We start from the raw sequence: 20117 nt of genomic DNA on the forward strand, positions 1-20117 counted from the left end.
TTGAGGAAAAAGGGGCGATTACTTTTTCACTCAGGGTTATTGTGTGTTGCATAACTTTGCTTATTAAATGAATTAAGGATGCAATTGTTGTGTTATTTGTTCACTCAGGTTCCCTTCATCTAATATTAGATTTTGGTTGAAGATCTGATAAGATTCAGTATCAAAAATATGCAAAAGAAGAGAAAATTATCAACTTTTTCATAGCACTGTAGCTCTATTCTTTGAGCTTGCAAACATAGACACACACACACACACGTCGCTGCTGCTGTGCTTCAAGTCGTTGAGATGAAGTTATGTTATGTTTTCACAGTGTCTAATTGTCTCCTTTTATGTGAATGATGCACGGCACAGTGCTGCTGAAGAACTGTAAGACCTCCCATTCTCCACCTCCTGAGCATCCCAGGGGGGCTGGGTCTACACCTCAGGCAGCTGAGTGCTCCTGTGAAATAAAAACAGATAGCGAGAACATCCATAGAGACAGGAGGAGGAACTGTTGGAGCACAGCTCTATACAGCTGTTAGAGGCAGGAGGAGGAACTGTTGGAGCACAGCTCTATACAGCTGTTAGAGGCAGGGGGAGGAACTGTTGGAGCACAGCTCTATACAGCTGTTAGAGGCAGGGGGAGGAACTGTTGGAGCACAGCTCTATACAACTGTTAGAGGCAGGGGGAGGAACTGTTGGAGCACAGCTCTATGCAGCTGTTAGAGGCAAGGGGAGGAACTGTTGGAGCACAGCTCTTGAAGTTCGTCAGACGCTGTCGGCTTATGTGGAGGAAGACCCGTCTTAATCTTATGCGTTCCTCACAGAGGTACCAACAACAAGCCAACAGACGTCGCCGTCCCGGGCCTACCCTGCGCCCCGGCCAGAGAGTCTGGCTCTCCACAAGAGACTTACTACGGGTGGAGTCTCGCAAGCTGTCCCAAAAATACATCGGTCCCTTTAAGGTTGCCAGGAGAGTTAACCCAGTTTCTTATCGCCTACACTTACCCAGATCCCTTAAAATTAATCCCACGTTTCACATTTCCTTATTAAAACCTGTTGTTTTTTCTCCCCTTGTCCCGGCAGACAGACCTCCCCCTCCGCCTCGTGTCATTGGAGGCCAGCCGGCTTATACCATCCATTGGATACTGGATTCCCGCCGGGTGCAGCGGTCCTGGCAGTATCTGGTGGACTGGGAAGGCTACGGTCCCGAGGAGCGCTCCTGGGTTCCTGCCAAAGACATACTGGACCCTGACCTCATTCGTCAGTTCAGGGCCCTCCACCCTGAGAGAGCTGGTAGGAACGTCAGGAGTCGTTCCTAGGGGGGGGATTCTGTCAGGATTTGGCCAGGGTTGTTCCGGTTTTTGGTCACTAGATGCCCCCATTGTGCCTTTTGACCTTTTGTTTTCCCTTGATCCCCATTATTATTTGCACCTGTGCCTCGTTTCCCCTGATTGTATTTAAACCCTTTGTTTTCCTCTGTTCTTTGCTCTGTGTTTGTATGTTTGCACCCAGCCCTAGTACTCTAAGAACTCTTGTTGATCCCGGTGGACTCTCTTGTGGAATTCAGTTTTTTTGTTCTTGTTTGTTTGTTTTTTGAGTATCTTTTGAGGCTTTTTGTGCTTTTACCTTCCACCTTGTGGATTTACCTTTTTTGTCTTGGAGGATTACCTTTGTTCTTGTAGGATTCCTTTTGAGGTTGTGGAGTTACATGTTTTCCTGAAGAACTTCACTTTTTACTTCATTAGATACACCGTCTCAAGTACTGCTGTGTCTGCCTCATCTTCTGAGTTCTGCCGACTATTCGTGGCTCAGTTGGTTAAGTGACTGTTTCTCACTCCGGAGACCCGGGTTCGTAACCGGGTCCTGACATGGAGTTTGTCAGAATTTGTGGGTTTTTGTTTGTCCACCCACCTCTTGAGGATTGACCACAAGTTCTCAATGGGATTAAGGTCTGGGGAGTTTCCTGGCCATGGACCCAAAATATCAATGTTTTGTGCCCCGAGCCATTACTTCTGCCTTATGGCAAGATGCTCCATCATGCTGGAAAAGGCATTGTTCGTCACCAAACTGTTCCTGGATGGTTGGGAGAAGTTTTCTCGGAGGATGTGTTGGTACCATTCTTTATTCATGGCTGTGTTAGGCAAAATTGTGAGTGAGCCCACTACCTTGGCTGAGAAGCAACCCCACACATGAATGGTATTTTTTCTGCATGCCCCAAACAATCGGAAAGGGGTGTTATGACGTTGCCATCTTTGGGTACAGCAAGCACCATCCCACTCTCCCTGCCTCCACCTTGCCTCCTTCAACTAGCCTGCTGTGGTCAGAGAGAGGTCTTAATTACTGAGGAGAGGATCTCCTCATGGCCACACAGTAATAGGGATAGAGTGAAGTTTCATAGAGAACAAAGTAATTTCTTCCACCTCACAGAACTTGAGGTCCGAACAACGTTTACGTTCCGGAGAAGGTATAAAAGATCGGTGAAGAATCCAGCTATGAACTGGTCCGTTTGTTACAACTTGGGGAAGCTCATGGGAGACGGTGCGGCCATATTACCTTAACACTGTTTATATAATAGCCTCAGATATGAGGTTTACATCTAATTGTTGTATAAGATGAATGAGTGAGGATGATACTGTTTGTCAAATTTTGTAATGTGATTTTGGACTGTTTAATGAAGGAAACTCCAATTCCCCTTTGAGTTGAACTAAATCAGAGGACCGCCCATGAGCACAGTTAGGGTCAGGCATCCTTGGACAGCTCCTTTTCTGCAATTCCGAATAAAACATCAACCTTGAGAAATTCTCAACTAGACCATGTTTCTCTAAATCACGGGAGGACAAAGGTTGCAGACCATTGCTGAATCGTTTAACCATACCACGTGGTTAAACTCTTAGACTATCGATACCAACAGAATAAGAACCAGTCTTTGATATTAATTACTAGTCTGCAGCTAGGAATTCGGTATCATTGAACGCGAAGAACGACAACCGCCGAAACATCCATTCTACAGCAACATGAATGTCGCTCTGAACTATCCCCTCTAACCACGAGAGAGAGAGAGAGAGAGAGAGAGAGAGAGAGAGAGAGAGAGAGAGAGAGAGAGAGAGAGAGAGAGAGCAGAAACTCTCCAACAGAAACTAACTTTTCAACAGCAATTAAGACGACACACTGAGCGTAAATATATATATTGATTGCAATTGTTCCCGAATTAGTGAGAATTCATGTGCAAAGGATTAATATTTTTATTGTTACCATTTTCAACTCTGTAGTGACTTCTCAGCTGACTTCCCCTTTTGTCCACCAAGCCGCGATGCCGGTTTAGCCCACTAGGGGCACATTCTCATATAATTTCTTGTAACCATATTTACTTTGTTGTTTTGTTTATGCATTTCTGTGAATTACTTAGTTAGTAATAAATAAATGATTTAAGACAATTGATGTATGGATGTCTCATAGTGAAGACTGGGTTTGTGCAGACAATTCCAACAATTTACGACGTTTGGAATGAGACTAATGTGAGGTTAAATAATTAATTAATTAATCAGAAGACTATTGATCAGATATGAAAATATCTGAAAGGTTATATTGGGAAATTATAACTTTGTAATCTGAATATTTTCCTTGGTGCCTCGACTTCCTCGTTAATTACGGTGACGTGATTAATCAGTTTGATCGCGTAATACTAATTACAGAGAATCTTTGATAAAAACTAAGTCTTCAATTTAATGATAGTAAAGACACGACAGGGGATTCATCAGAGAAAATGATTCAGCAGTCCAATCCCTGTACCTTTTCCAGAATGTCAGTCTATCCCTTATGTTTTTCCTGGTGAGAAGTGGCTTCTTTGCTGCACTTCTTGACACCAGGCCATCCTCCAAAAGTCTTCGCCTCACTGTGCGTGCAGATGCACTCACACCTACATGCTGCCATTCCTGAGCAAGCTCTGTACTGGTGGTTCCCCGATCGCGCAGCTGAATCAACTTTAGGATACGGTCCTGGCACTTGCTGGACTTTCTTGGGCGCCCTGAAGCCTTCTTCACAACAATTGAATCACTCTCCTTGAAGTTCTTGATGATCTGATAAATGGTTGATTTAGGTGCAATGTTACAGGCAGCAATATCCTTGCCTGTGAAGCCCTTTTTGTGCAAAGCTATGACGACGGCACATGTTTCCTTGCAGGTAATCAAGTTTGACAGAGGAAGAACAATGATTCCAAGCACCACCCTCCTTTTGAAGCTTCCAGTCTGTTATTTGAACTCAATCAGCATGACAGAGTGATCTCCAGCATTGTCCTTCGTCAACACTCACACCTGTGTTAACGAGAGAATCACTGACATGATGTCAGCTGGTCCTTTTGTGGCAGGGCTGAAATGCGGTGGAATTGTTTTTTGGAGATTCAGTTCATTTGCATGGCAAAGAGGGACTTTGAAATTAATTGCAATTCATCTGATCACTCTTCATAACATTCTGGAGTATATGCAAATTGCCATCATGCAAACTGAGGCAGCAGAGTTTGTGAAAATTAATATTTGTGTCATTCTCAAAACTTTTTTCATTTTCAAAACTCACTGCCTCACACTCTCTCCCTCTCTGTCTCTCACTCTCTGTCTCTCCCTCTCTCTCCCCCTCACACTATCTCCCTCTCTGTCTATCTCTCCTCTCTGTCTCTTCCTCTCTGTCTTTCCCTCTCTGTCTCGCCCTCTCCCTCTCTGTCCATCTCTCCTCTCTGTCTGTCTCACTCTGTCAGTCTCACTCTCTGTCTCTCTCTCTCCCTCTCTCTCTCTGTCCATCTCTCCTCTCTGTCTGTCTCACTCTCTGTCTCTCCTCTCTCTCGCCCTCTCCCTCTCTGTCCATCTCTCCTCTCTGTCTGTCTCACTCTGTCTGTCTCACTCTCTCTCTCTCTCTCTCTCTGTCCATCTCTCCTCTCTGTCTGTCTCCCTCTCTGTCTCTCCTCTCTGTCTCTCCCGCTCTGTCTTTCCCTCTCTGTCTCGCCCTCTCCCTCTCTGTCCATCTCTCCTCTCTGTCTGTCTCACTCTGTCTGTCTCCCTCTCTGTCTCTCTCTCTCTCTCTCTCTCTCTCTCTCTCTCTGTCTGTCTCTCCCTCTCTCTCTGTCTCTCCCTCTCTTATCTCCCTCTCTGTCTATCTCTCCCCTCGCCCTCTCCCTCTCTGTCCATCTCTCCTCTCTGTCTGTCTCACTCTGTCAGTCTCACTCTCTGTCTCACCCTCTCTGTCTCTCCCTCTCTCGCTCCCTCACGCTCTCTCCCTCTCTTCTCTCCCTCTCTGTCTATCTCTCCTCTCTGTCTCTCCCTCTCTGTCTTTCCCTCTCTGTCTCGCCCTCTCCCTCTCTGTCCATCTCTCCTCTCTGTCTGTCTCACTCTGTCTGTCTCCCTCTCTGTCTCTCTCTCTCTCTCTGTCTCTCCCTCTCTCTCTCCCTCACGCTCTCTCCCTCTCTTCTCTCCCTCTCTGTCTATCTCTCCCCTCTGTCTCTCCCTCTCTGTCTCGCCCTCTCCCTCTCTGTCCATCTCTCCTCTCTGTCTGTCTCACTCTGTCTATCTCCCTCTCTGTCTCTCTCTCTCTCTGTCTATCTCTCCTCTCTGTCTCTCCCTCTCTGTCTCACCCTCTCTGTCTCGCCCTCTCCCTCTCTGTCCATCTCTCCTCTCTGTCTCTCTCACTCTCTGTCTCTCTCTCTCTCTGTCTCTCCCTCTCTCTCCCCCTCACGCTCTCTCCCTCTCTTCTCTCCCTCTCTGTCTATCTCTCCTCTCTGTCTCTCCCTCTCTGTCTCACCCTCTCTGTCTCGCCCTCTCCCTCTCTGTCCATCTCTCCTCTCTGTCTGTCTCACTCTGTCTATCTCCCTCTCTGTCTCTCCCTCTCTCTGTCTCTCCCTCTCTCTCCCCCTCACGCTCTCTCCCTCTCTTCTCGCCCTCTCTGTCTATCTCTCCTCTCTGTCTCTCCCTCTCTGTCTCACCCTCTCTGTCTCGCCCTCTCCCTCTCTGTCCATCTCTCCTCTCTGTCTGTCTCACTCTGTCAGTCTCACTCTCTGTCTCACCATCTCTGTCTCTCCCTCTCTTCTCTCCCTCTCTGTCTATCTCTCCCCTCTGTCTCTCCCTCTCTGTCTATCTCTCCCCTCTGTCTCTCCCTCTCTGTCTGTCTCACTCTGTCAGTCTCACTCTCTGTCTCACCCTCTCTGTCTCTCCCTCTCTCACTCCCTCACGCTCTCTCCCTCTCTATCTCTCCTCTCTGTCTTTCGCTCTCTGTCTCTCCCTCTCCCTCTCTGTCCATCTCTCCTCTCTGTCTGTCTCACTCTGTCTGTCTCACTCTCTGTCTCACTCTCTCTGTCTCTCCCTCTCTCACTTCCTCTCTGTTTGTATCACTGTATCATACAGTTATGTTTTATAAATAGCATTAGTAGATGTTGAGTTATGCAAGTATGGATATTATTGAACAGTGTATGCTGTGTGTGATGATTGAATCAGACATAACAATAATTGAAAGATGGAATAGATTTCCCCTCGTTCGAAATGAACCATTATAAGGCACAACAGCATGATGCCTATACAGTATTTTAGTTTCTTCACGGTTAGACTTCAGGTCAATGGTTACAGAAGATATTAGTGGCTAAGATGTGGTGTGTGTTACAGTCAGATTCAATGCAGATTCACATCACCTGAGTGCCAAGATGTTTCAAAAACAAAAGGGGTGATTAGCAAACTACCAATTGAAGTCATCTTATTGCTAACTAATCTTACAGACGTTCTGCACTATCAGAGGTGTCACATAGGGCATTGTAATATATTATTTTATTAACATTTAGTAACTTGTTCTAATGCAAAACATATATACACATTAATCTGATCTCATTAATCTGTTTGTATCATAATGAAATGCATAATTCATTTTTTTGCCATCCTTACGTCGTTACAGAAACGTTGCTTTTAAAGCCCAGAGAATTCAATGACTGTAGTTCTGCTGGAAAAGCCCGCGCTGGACACAACACATGGCCCATGCGCTGCTCCACTTGTGACAAGCACTGCGACATGCCTAAATGAGGCAGAGACAGCGTCCCTGAACATGACTAGATGCTAATTCTGTCGAATATACACGTATTTACTGCAAAGAGAAGACTGGCGCACGTACAGGTGAATATGATATTTTACAGTTTAAACTAGTTTAATTAAGGAGGTAGAGTAAGAGTTATTTTGAACGCGCTTCCTTGTTTATAAACTATTGCATCATCGGGGTACGATTGGGTGTGAAAATGTTTGCGTTTCTTCTCCACGGTCGAGGAACATTTTATGGCAGAGCCATCATGACTTTGAATATCTCGAGGGGAGATGGAGGGAGGGAGCTTTTGGGAGCAGCATGACCTCACGTTATAAAGTCAACAGATAACTTCATCACATTGCAACCTGAACCTCATAGGCTACTTCTGCTAGAGAATATTATTCATGAACATGATCTTCGATTTCTAAACGTCATTTTTGGACACGATGCAGATGTAACTACACCAGATTAGATGAATTTATATTTTAACTGACTGATACTACAGGGCAATTTTCAATATGAATATATATATTAGTAGGCCTATAATATTTTGTGTATAGTATGGCGTTCTTGAAAAGTGGGTAACTGGCATTTAGGAGACATACAGTTTAGCTGCAGGAAGATGTTTTGAGTAGGGGGTGCTGAGGGGGGGTATAATAGTAGTAGATTTGGTAACAGTAGTCACTGTAACCTAAAGTACAGTTCAATACATTTGCCAAAATGATATAACTACTCCTGTCTATACAGAATACATAACATAATTCAGAATACTTCAACAGAGAGCGTGACAACCACAGGATCATTAGCTAATTTTAAAGCTGTCGATTGTTTCAGCCTAGCTGATTATTGAGATGAGGCTGTCAGTGAAAATCATCTAAAACATGTTAAGATTATGTGTCTTGAGTATCGTTTGAAATGTTGAGACAAGAATATGGGGAGGGGGCTGTGGTGAAGATATTGGCTTGTCTCTCTACGGAATGCGCTGAGCTGTTTCTCGCCAATTCTTGCGCGTTCATTGTCATTTGTTTACATTGCATTCATTTCATGAATGGACGGATTAGGCCTACAGTCATTTACTGTGAAGTTTACTGTAAAGTCGGAGTGGAAACGTTGTTTGCAGAGTTCACAAACTAATATTTAATACCATAATTTCTGAGTTTTGTTAATTTTTTAAATTCTATTTAGTTTGGCGCGCTCTATGTGAGCAATGAGCATGTTTCTCTGTGGTCTTAATGTTGACTGAGTGCGCGCGTCTGATGTCGGATTTCTGATTGTCTTAACTCGCCACTAATAAACTGGGCTTGTCAGTCATTTTCTATATTTTTTTAATCCACATTTGAATGGTAATATTTCCTCACAGTATTTGACAAATCTTTCCAACAATATCCTACAAGATGATGACCAGGCCTCGTGTGAAAGAGCAAATATATCATGCTTTGAGGATCCCATATATCCAAGGGGAAACGTCATAAAATAGTTTACCTGAATACATTTCCCCTTGTGTAAAAACAGCTGTGTCTGTCCAGAGCTCACAGATGTGAGGGCTGGAATAGGTTAGTTGCTAAAATGTTGCAAGTTCCCAAGCTGGCAGTTTAGGGCCCGACCCAATAAAAGAGAGAGCCTAGGCCAATGTAGAAGTAGACATATAACTTCCATTGTCAACTAAGTAAAAATACATAAAGCTATAGATACTCTCTGGCTGTCCAGATGATTTGTCAGTAGTTTCAGTGGAATGGAGTACAACATATGATTTCCATAATGGTAATAATGAAGTCTAGGGCAGGGTTCCTCAATAGGCAACACACGGGTCATTTTATTTGAAGGAGTGAGCTTGTTGGTCACATTTCAATCATATGCTTTCCAGGGATAATTTTCTATTTTCTGAAATGACGCAACTCCTCCTTGGTCGTCATGGAAGCCTAACTAGTTTTGATGTGAACTAGAGTACAGTTATCAGCTGTTGTATGACATATAGAGGAACTTCCTACATTACTTTTCATGACGTTTCCACCCAGAAATGAAGTAGACCCTGATGCCAGCCCAGGACAGACATAGTCAGACGGACGTCCCCCCGCCCCTCTCTACTCCGTAGTGGAACATGTTTCAGAAGTAGTTTCTGACGCGTCTACTATGTGTTGTGTGGTGGGCCAGAGCTGAGGCCCCTGACTTAGCAAGGCCTGGCTCCGCTCTGGTCCCCTGGCAGGCATCACAACCCTCCACTGGCCAGGCTCACTACATACACACAGTACACACCCACTACACACACACACACACACACACACACACACACACACACACACACACACACACACACACACACACACACACACACACACACACACACACACACACACACACACACACACACACACACACACACACACACACACACACACACACACACAGTTGAGAAAATTTAGCAGCTGGTCAAAGTTTATTACGCAACTGATATCGACCACATGAAAGAGCCTTCTGGAATCGCACACCTCCGTTAGAACAGAGATGGAGGAGAGAACTGGGAGGGAAATAGAGAGAAAGGAGAGACCAGTTTTTCTGAAAGGGCAAAGTGGTCGTTTACTGAGGCTGATTGAGGCTGAGGTGGTCAATTTGAGACGTCTGTCTGATACAATTGAGAAATAATAATTTCCATTTTGAAATGAGCTATAGTTAGCTAAGCTACAGACAGCCTGATTGATTAGGCTGAGTGGATTACATAATATCCGCAGGTTCGTTTATATCTTTCCTAACTCTGAGGTGTGTGTGTGTGTCGCTCCATACTTCTCATTCCTCTCTGTAACACACTGGCCCACTTGAATATGCATGGTGATTGGTCACAGGGGTTGTGCAGGAGAGGGAGAGAGAGAGAGTGTGAGTCTTGAATTGCTTGTTATCTGAGCAGGCTGATCCTGGAGCTACAAACACAGCGAGGTTGGATGGCAGTGAATTTCTTGGTGGGTTGATCTTTGCACTTCTGTTGTTTTGAATTGGCCAAAGTGGTGCAGATGTCCTCTTAGTCTGATGTAGTTAGTGTGCATGCTGTGTGGCAAGGAGTTCCCAGTTGTGTGTATGTTGCATTTTCTGAGGTTGATTTTAAGGGCGTCTTTGTACCTTTTCTTTTGCCCCCTTGCATTCTGTTCCCTACTTCCAGTTAGAGCAGCCTTGAGTCAGGCATGCGGGCACAGTATCCTGTCTGCCAGAGTTGGTGTCGGATGATGTGGGATTCTACGTTGGGGATGTTGGCCTAGGTCAGAAAGCTGTTGATCCTCCCAACTAATGTTCAGTACGCTCACACATACACACACACGCACGCACGCACACACACACACACATGTGCACACATGCACACATGCACACACACACACACACACACACACACACACACACACACACACACACACACACACACACACACACACACACACACACACACACACACACACACACACACACACACACACACACACACACACACACTGGCTCCTCCGCAAGGAAGGGAGTCATACCTATGAATAATCAATCTATGGTTGGTAGCAGGAAGAGACAGTAGATTCTGGAAGAGGAACGGAGTGCCAGGCAGCACTCAGGCTGGTGTGCGCGCACTGCGTAGGTCATGTCTTTATTCTATAGGCTTTCCTGTACAAAGGCTGTCAGTCTCCCTCTTCTAACCCCTAACCCTAACATTTAAAGTTAGCTTCAGACTCATGGTGTGAGTCTGTAAATGTCATAGCTGAGTGCTTTCCCCGGGCATGTAGAGCGGTTTAAAGGATGGCGCTGAGTTGTTTTAGCAGTGCGTAGGGGAGCTGAGGCTCTGCGTGTGGAGTCAGGGAGGGAGAACATATGCTTTATTACATGACACATCTCAGCTGGTGTGAAATAACTCACTGATGAGTAAGACTAGGCGGCGCAGGGGCTGTCAGGGAGGAGCAGGGGCTGTCGGGAAGGAGCCGGGGCTGTCGGGAAGAGCAGGGGCTGTCGGGAAGGAGCAGGGGCTGTCGGGAAGGAGCAGGGGCTGTCGGGAAGAGCAGGGGCTGTCGGGAAGAGCAGGGGCTGTCGGGAAGGAGCAGGGGCTGTCGGGGAGGAGCAGGGGCTGTCGGGAAGGAGCAGGGGCTGTCGGGAAGGAGCAGGGGCTATCGGGAAGGAGCAGGGGCTGTCGGGAGGAGCAGGGGCTGTCGGGAAGGAGCAGGGGCTGTCGGGAAGGAGCAGGGGCTGTCGGGAAGGAGCAGGGGCTGTCGGGAAGGAGCAGGGGCTGTCGGGAAGGAGCAGGGGCTGTCGGGAAGGAGCAGGGGCTGTCGGGAAGGAGCAGGGGCTGTCAGAGAGGAGCAGGGGCTGTCGGGAAGGAGCAGGGGCTGTCGGGAAGGAGCAGGGGCTATCGGGAAGGAGCAGGGGATGTCAGAGAGGAGCAGGGGCTGTCGGGAAGGAGCAGGGGCTGTCGGGAAGGAGCAGGGGCTATCGGGAAGGAGCAGGGGCTGTCAGAGAGGAGCAGGGGCTGTCGGGAAGGAGCAGGGGCTGTCGGGGAGGAGCAGGGGCTGTCAGAGAGGAGCAGGGGCTGTCGGGAAGGAGCAGGGGCTGTCGGGGAGGGGGGTGTATGTATCCCTCTGTTATCTTCTGCTGTTCTTCGCCAGAGGGGAGCTCCGACACAATGTTCTGGCCTTTGATGTGTGCTGTGCACTATGTGTAGGAGTGCCCCTTATTCACTCTCCCCTGTTGCTCCACAAGGAACCTCACCACACAACTGTGCACGTTACAGCATAGCACAGATCAACATAACAACAGCACAGCATAGTACCACATAACAACAACACAGAACAACAACATAAAACAGAACAACAAAACAACAACATGGAACCACATAACAACAATAACAGAACCACATAACAACAACACAGAACAACATAACAACAACATAGAACAACAAAGAACCAAATAACAAAAACAACATAGAACCTCATAACAAAAACAACATAACAATATAACAACAGCATACAACAACATAGAACCACATAACAACAAAACAGCACAGAACAACATAACAGCAGCATACCCTAGAACCACATAACAACATCACAGAACAACATAAGCACATCTGCACCTTGCAGCACAGCAGAAAACAATGTTGCAGAGCACCGTACACCAAATCCCACAACATTGTACCCAGCTATTATAGAACCAGTATAGCACCAGTTAACCTAGGCATTCTAGGACTCCGTATCCCCATGGAGACCAGACAACAGAGCCTAGAAGGGAACCAGGACAGAATAGTCCCGGGTTGGGAGGAGGAAGAGCCCACGGCCTACATTAGGTTTTTAGGCTGCTGAATACGTCACTGCATACGCATAACCCATATTAGCATCCTCATGGGTGGCCAGTCAGAACGAGAGACTGATAGAGGAGAGGAAGAGATTAATATGGGTATGAAAGCAAGGATCGTTGATGGATCTTTCCTGGAACACCATGTCCTTTATGATTTCATTATGCTTAGAGCTGTTGTAGCTTTCTACTTTTAGCCTGGTGGTGATGGCCTGCTAAGGTTGAAAAACATCATACTCTCTTCTTTGAAAGTCCCTAAGAGATAGTCTCCACTCTGACTCCATTTTGAAATCCCAGTCAGCCTAGTCCTAGGGGATTGGGGGAACTAGCACATCAGAGCAGTTAGTGTGTTGTATAATCATGTTTATAGATGGGATGTGATAGTGGACTGAGTATTGCTGTGTGTTTATACAGCCCTAGCTCCTGTGGACATGCTAATTGCTTCTGAGTAAGAGGAACACATTGGGTTAGTGTTGACCACCTCGTTAGTTCAGGCTTTAGTCCAGACCAGACATTTACATTTACATTTAAGTCATTTAGCAGACGCTCTTATCCAGAGCGACTTACAAATTGGTGCATTCACCTTATGACATCCAGTGGAACAGTCACTTTACAATAGTGCATCTAAATCTTAAAGGGGGGGGGGTGAGAAGGATTACTTCTCCTATCCTAGGTATTCCTTAAAGAGGTGGGGTTTCAGGTGTCTCCGGAAGGTGGTGATTGACTCCGCTGTCCTGGCGTCGTGAGGGAGTTTGTTCCACCATTGGGGGGGCCAGAGCAGCGAACAGTTTTGACTGGACTGAGCGGGAACTGTACTTCCTCAGTGGTAGGGAGGCGAGCAGGCCAGAGGTGGATGAACGCAGTGCCCTTGTTTGGGTGTAGGGCCTGATCAGAGCCTGGAGGTACTGAGGTGCCGTTCCCCTCACAGCTCCGTAGGCAAGCACCATGGTCTTGTAGCGGATGCGAGCTTCAACTGGAAGCCAGTGGAGAGAGCGGAGGAGCGGGGTGACGTGAGAGAACTTGGGAAGGTTGAACACCAGACGGGCTGCGGCGTTCTGGATGAGGTGTAGGGGTTTAATGGCACAGGCAGGGAGCCCAGACAACAGCGAGTTGCAGTAATCCAGACGGGAGATGACAAGTGCCTGGATTAGGACCTGCGTCGCTTCCTGTGTGAGACAGGGTCGTACTCTGCGGATGTTGTAGAGCATGAACCTACAGGAACGGGCCACCGCCTTGATGTTAGTTGAGAACGACAGGGTGTTGTCCAGGATCACGCCAAGGTTCTTAGCACTCTGGGAGGAGGACACAATGGAGTTGTCAACCGTGATCATGGAACGGGCAGTCCTTCCCCGGGAGGAAGAGCAGCTCCGTCTTGCCGAGGTTCAGCTTGAGGTGGTGATCCGTCATCCACACTGATATGTCTGCCAGACATACAGAGATGCGATTCGCCACCTGGTCATCAGAAGGGGGAAAGGAGAAGATTAATTGTGTGTCGTCTGCATAGCAATGATAGGAGAGACCATGTGAGGTTATGACAGAGCCAAGTGACTTGGTGTATAGCGAGAATAGGAGAGGGCCTAGAACAGAGCCCTGGGGGACACCAGACCAGCGGAGCATCACACACACTGGGGATGAACTCATCTTTTCCACTCGGTGTGTGTCTGTTTCTGTGTTTCTGTGTGTCTGTGTGTTTGTATGTGTGTGTTATACTGTGGGTCACAAGCCCTTAACCAACAGTGCAGTTTTTAAGTAAAAAATAGGTATTAGGTAAACAATAGATAAGTAAAGAAATAAAAAATAAACTGTAAAAAACAGTAAAAAACATTTGCGTGGCTATATACAGGTGGTATCGGTACAGAGTCAATGTGCGGGTGCACCGGTTAGTCAGGCTATTTGAGGTAATATGTATACAACTGTTGTGTCTGTTGTGTCTTTGGCTATGCCAGATTAAGTGATATGACATGCTATTCTATAAAATAATTTCTCAGTAATTAATATTACCTGATTGAGCTAATCATGTAAATGTAATTAAGTAGTCGGGGCACCACAAAATAATATTTATAGAGCTGTTATCTCCCCAATAAACTCTTAAAGACCTTGTAATATTTTACATCAATAGCAGTCAATATTAATCGTCATCTTAGTTCAGTCTCATCTGAACGTTGTAAATTCTTGGTTATCTGCACGAACCCTGACTAACAAGTTTAACCAGCAATATAAAATTGGGTTTAATTATTTATTTACTAAATACCTAACTAATCACACAGAATTGCACATACACATAATTAAATCATAACTTGATTACAAATTACGTCAAAGGAAAACGTCCCTAACGGGCAGAACAGATATGACAGATATGACAGCTGGTTACACAAAAGAAAAGGGGCTGGGTTTGAGTGAAAGAGCGGGAAGACTGGTGAACATAGGGCGAAGCTGTGCTATCGTAAATACAGTATCTTATGCATTCTAAATTACCGCCCATTTGGAAAAAGAAAATGCAATAAATATTTACTCTGAGCTGCGCTTCAGTAGAGCTGCGCTTCATCATATACAGAAAAGTGACTTACTGTGGAGTGGCCTAAATTTAAGGACTTGACTATGAATTTCTCTGTCCTCTCTCCTTGCTCTCTCTACAGAGACCCCGCCACTGTAATGAAAAGAGCTGCCTCAGCCAAAGGATCAATACCTCTGTGTGAATGTATAGCTAGAATTAGAAGGAATAAGATCACATTTAGACTATTGTGCAGGTGCTTTATTTGCATCTCTGGGTAATCACATATTATGTATGGACTGCTGCAATGACAGTGTTCTCAGGATGTTTTGTGTTAAGACTCTGGCTCTGCTCTGTGAGGAAATCTGTGTTATGGGGAAATGTCTTTATATCTGAAAGGTATTGCCGGCGACAAAGCCTGTACTTTTATTTGCTGCAATAATCATGATTGCTGTAATATATTTGAAAGTCCTGCGAACCCCTCAGAAGAAAGGCCAACGTACATCTTACCGTCTTTCCCTCATTAAATCATGAACAGTCTATTGTTTAGTATTTTAATACACTTTAATTTCATTTATAGTGACAGAGGGGTACAAAGAAAACAAAGAGTAGTCACATTAACCCTCCCTCCACCTGAAGCACTGACACAACGCATAATATTTTACCACGAACACTGCAGCAGAAGTGAACTCATTCTCTGATACTCTTTTGTTTGCATGAGGCTACAACACATCAAGTTTCCAATGGAAGCTGTGAAGCCAGCTGTAGCCTATTGCATGATTGTGTTCACGAGTCTGTTATTAAAGGTGTATGTTTACAGATTTTCATTAAATCATGTATGGCTACAAATATTGTATATACATTCCTTCATATGGGCAGAATATAGGCTTGTATACATTTGTTCATATGGGTATATAAACTGTGGCTCCTTGAAAGCGCCTCAGCTACAGTATTTGTTTGTCTCAAAGCGTAGCCTACACTATGTCGCCATGAATGCCGCCACGAAACCTGGAGATCGTTTCGAAGCACCACTGAATGGGTATTCAACTTTTTGGTAAAGAAATGCCGCTTCTGAAGCAGGGCTAAAGTCCATCACTAGGCAACCAGAACTGTCAATCAAATTATCTCGAGCTGCCTATACACAGCCCATTCACTCCTAAGGAAAGTTATTTGAAGTTTGTTTAATACAATGGCTTACCAATACATGTAGTAGAAAGAAAACACATATGTCTACCCTACCATAAAAAAACTGCATAAAAACAACACAACAGGATATCAATCAGCAACGTTTATTCCCCCACCCACACTCAGTCATGAAATTAAACAAACAAAAAAGAAAACGGCAGGATACTAAACCTTTATCCTCACACCCTCCCTCCCTCCGAAATGCACACATTTAATAGGATGCAGAAGAACAGCAGGAAAGGAAGTGTAGCTAGATTTAAATATTTAGTATATGTCAGTCTAGCAAGCCAACCAACTAACGTAAACTCACGTAAACTCGTACATCGCCTTGGTCCGTACAATTGCCCTTATTTTAGCACCCCAAAAAAAAAATATTTCCAGATCAACTGTAATGTCAATACCATTGTAAAGCACAATTTCTCCCCTTTCCAACATAATTAATTACATGACATAAACGCTGCCCGGCAATGAGCCCCGTCGGGTCTTTTTAAAAATGGCGGGTGGGGAAGCGAAACTAATGCATGATAGTGAGGAGAGATGTTGTGTGGGAAAATTGCTTTTTTTCACTCTGTCCAACTAATCACCATATCGTCTCTAAAATGGAAATAAAACACCATAAAGAGTTTATATAATGTGTCATTTCATACCTATTTGAATATTTGTGTGGAATTTGAATCGGGTTTTTAGGGTGGTGCTAAAGTGATCTTTGAAGTAAACAGCGGCTTTGAGAATGATGATGGCATGTAATGATGACGAAAAAATTGACTAGGTATCCCCCTTACCCGTCACTGTCCATTTCTTGTTTTTAAAGGATGATAGAAGTGCTACACCTGGTGAAGAGTGATTGTAATATAGAAATAGTTGCTTTATGCGTGCTGTACGTTACGGCATGACTAGTCAAGATGTAACGGAACCTTTCTCCAATACTATAGAGCCATTACCATGTCGATCAACGCTTGAAGAGAAACCTAGTTCACACCCCCGATTTTGATGTCAACACAGTCGCTACAGTCCAATTAATTTTCTTTGTAGCCTCGTTTGAATGTTGCGGTTGCCCACATTTGTACGGAATGGGGTGAGTTTACGTTAAAAACATTCTCTAGACAAATGTTTTGATTTGTTGCAAACGTTAGCTTGTTAGCTACCTAACTGGCTAGCCACCTAATATAATTATCAGAACATATCTGACAACGTTTTCAGTTTAACTGTAGACAACTTTTTATTCACCGTAATAGGAAAATTAACACATTACAAGGTCATTACTAACAAATTATTTACAAGTATGGCGACCTACTAATTTACAATCGTTGTCATAAAAGCAGTGCATTTCTGTCGGCTTAAGAACTCACTCTCGCATCAGGTTACCATGACAACGAATGCAACAAAAAGGTCAAAGTTGAATGTTCTTGCTTGGTTGCGGCAAGCAATGGCATTATAACATGCAAATGCAGCTTACATTGGGGAAACCATGTGGCTGTTTGAAAGGGAGCCATATAAACATTGCCCAGTTCCTTTCTTGTTTTTTTGTCAGGCAACATACTGCAAGTCCTATGTGAATTCCAATCCTGGTGTTGTGCCCCACATTCAGCCAAGGGGAAAAAACAGACTGCTGCAACCTGATTGGCTGAATACAATACGCAGTGGAGGAAGAAGTACCCAAATGTCATAACTTAATAGAAAATGACTCAAGTAAAAGTGAAAGTCACAAGTAAAATCCTACTTGAGTAAAAGTATTTGGTTTTAAATATACTTAAGTATCAAAAGTAAATGTAATTGATAAAATATACATCATTTCAAATTCCTTATATTAAGCACACCAGACGGCACCATTTTCTTTTTTTCCCTCAACTAGCAGCTTCATTAAAAATGACCCGCAAACACGAGTCTCAAGTCAACAGTGAAGAGGTGATTCTGGAATGCTGGCCTTCTAGGCAGAGTTCCTCTGTCCAGTATCTGTGTTCTTTTGCCCATCTGAATCTTTTAATTTTATTGGCCAGTCTGAGATATGACTTTTTCTTTGCAACTCTGCCTAGAAGGCCAGCATCTCAGAGGCGCCTCTTCACTGTTGGCATTGAGACTGGTGTTTTGAGGACACTATTTAATGAAACTGCCAGCTGAGGACTTGTGAGGCATCTGTTTCTCAAACTAGACACTCTAATGTACTTGTCCTATTGCTCAGTTGTGCACCGGGTGTCATGTTTGTCATTTATTATCATGTCTTGTCCCTGTGCTCCCCATTCTATTCGTTTCCCTCTGCTGGTCTTATTTGGTTCTTTCCCTCTTTCTATCCCTCTCTCTCCCCCTCCCTCTCTCACTCTCTCGCTCTCTCTTCTCTCTATCGTTCCGTTCCTGCTCCCAGCTGTTCCTATTCCCCTAATCATCATTTAGTCTTCCCACACCTGTTCCCGATCCTTTCCCCCTGATTAGAGTCCCTATTTATTCCTTTGTGTTCCGTTCCTGTCCCGTCGGTTCCTTGTTTAGTATTCACCATGCTGTGATTGCGTATCGCCCTGTCCTGTCGTGTTTTTGCTGTGATTGTGTATCGCCCTGTCCTGTCGTGTTTTTTGCCTTCATCAGATGCTGCGTGTGAGCAGGTGTCTCTGTCAACTACGGCCTGCGCCTACCCGAAGCGACCTGCAGTCTGTGGCCGCTTCTCCTGTTATTCCCCTCTACAGACTAGAGGATTTCTGTTATTCCCTGTTTGGACTTGAATAAACTCTGTTTCTGTTAAGTCGCTTTTGGGTCCTCTTTCACCTGCATGACAGAAGGAACCGACCAAGGAATGGACCCAGCGACTTCAGACGCTCGTTACACTGCCGTCAAGATCCAAGGAGCCATGCTCGGCAGACACGAGCAGGAATTGTCTGCTGCTCGCCATGCCGTGGAGAACCTGGCCGCTCAGGTTTCCGACCTCTCTGGACAGTTCCAGAGTCTAACGTGCCACCTGTTACTTCCTGGCCTGCCGAGCCTCCAGAACCTAGGGTTAATAACCCACCTTGCTACTCCGGGCAGCCCACTGAGTGCCGCTCCTTTCTCACGCAGTGTGAGATTGTGTTCTCTCTCCAACCCAACACATACTCTAGAGAGAGAGCTCGGGTTGCTTACGTCATTTCACTCCTTACTGGCCGGGCTCGAGAATGGGGCACAGCTATCTGGGAGGCAAGGGCTGATTGCTCTAACAAGTTCCAGAACTTTAAAGAGGAGATGATTCGGGTTTTTGACCGTTCAGTTTTTGGTAGGGAGGCTTCTAGGGCCCTGGCTTCCTTATGCCAAGGTGAACGGTCCATAACGGATTATTCTATTGAGTTTCGCACTCTTGCTGCCTCTAGTGAGTGGAACGAGCCGGCGCTGCTCGCTCGTTTTCTGGAGGGACTCCACGCAGTGGTTAAGGATGAGATTCTCTCCCGGGAGGTTCCTTCAGATGTGGACTCTTTGATTGCTCTCGCCATCCGCATAGAACGACGGGTAGATCTTCGTCACCGGGCTCGTGGAAGAGAGCTCGCATCAACGGTGTTTCCCTGCTCCGCATCGCAACCATCTCCCTCCTCTGGCTTTGAGACTGAGCCCATGCAGCTGGGAGGGATTCGCATCTCGACTAAGGAGAGGGAACGGAGGATCACCAACCGCCTGTGCCTCTATTGCGGAGTTGCTGGACATTTTGTTAATTCATGTCCAGTAAGAGGCCAGAGCCCATCAGTAAGCGGAGGGCTACTGGTGAGCGCTACTACTCAGGTCTATTCATCTAGATCTTGTACTACTATGACGGTCCATCTACGCTGGACCGGTTCGGGTGCTACATGCAGTGCCTTGATTGACTCTGGGGCTGAGGGTTGTTTCATGGACGAAGCATGGGTTCGGAAACATAACATTCCTTTCAGACCGTTAGACAAGCCTACGCCCATGTTTGCCTTAGATGGTAGTCATCTTCCCAGTATCAAATTTGAGACACTACCTTTAACTCTCACAGTATCTGGTAACCACAGTGAGACTATTTCTTTTTTTTTTCCGTTCACCGTTTACACCTGTTGTTTTGGGTCATCCCTGGCTAGTATGTCATAATCCTTCTATTAATTGGTCTAGTAATTCTATCCTATCCTGGAACGTTTCTTGT

The 20117-nt window shown here is 45.5% G+C and overlaps 1 long non-coding RNA gene across 1 annotated transcript in view; it reads left to right on the forward strand.

Moving 5' to 3' along the window:
• The first annotated feature begins 7018 nt into the window (after nt 1-7018).
• LOC123996412 overlaps nt 7019-20117 on the forward strand; it is a 35059-nt gene continuing 21960 nt past the window's right edge. Inside the window, exon 1 of the long non-coding RNA XR_006831980.1 lies at nt 7019-7118. This is a non-coding gene — a long non-coding RNA (uncharacterized LOC123996412). The remainder of the gene's footprint in view (nt 7119-20117) is intronic.

Source organism: Oncorhynchus gorbuscha, linkage group LG15 (assembly GCF_021184085.1).
Source record: "Oncorhynchus gorbuscha isolate QuinsamMale2020 ecotype Even-year linkage group LG15, OgorEven_v1.0, whole genome shotgun sequence".
Taxonomy (NCBI): domain Eukaryota; kingdom Metazoa; phylum Chordata; class Actinopteri; order Salmoniformes; family Salmonidae; genus Oncorhynchus; species Oncorhynchus gorbuscha.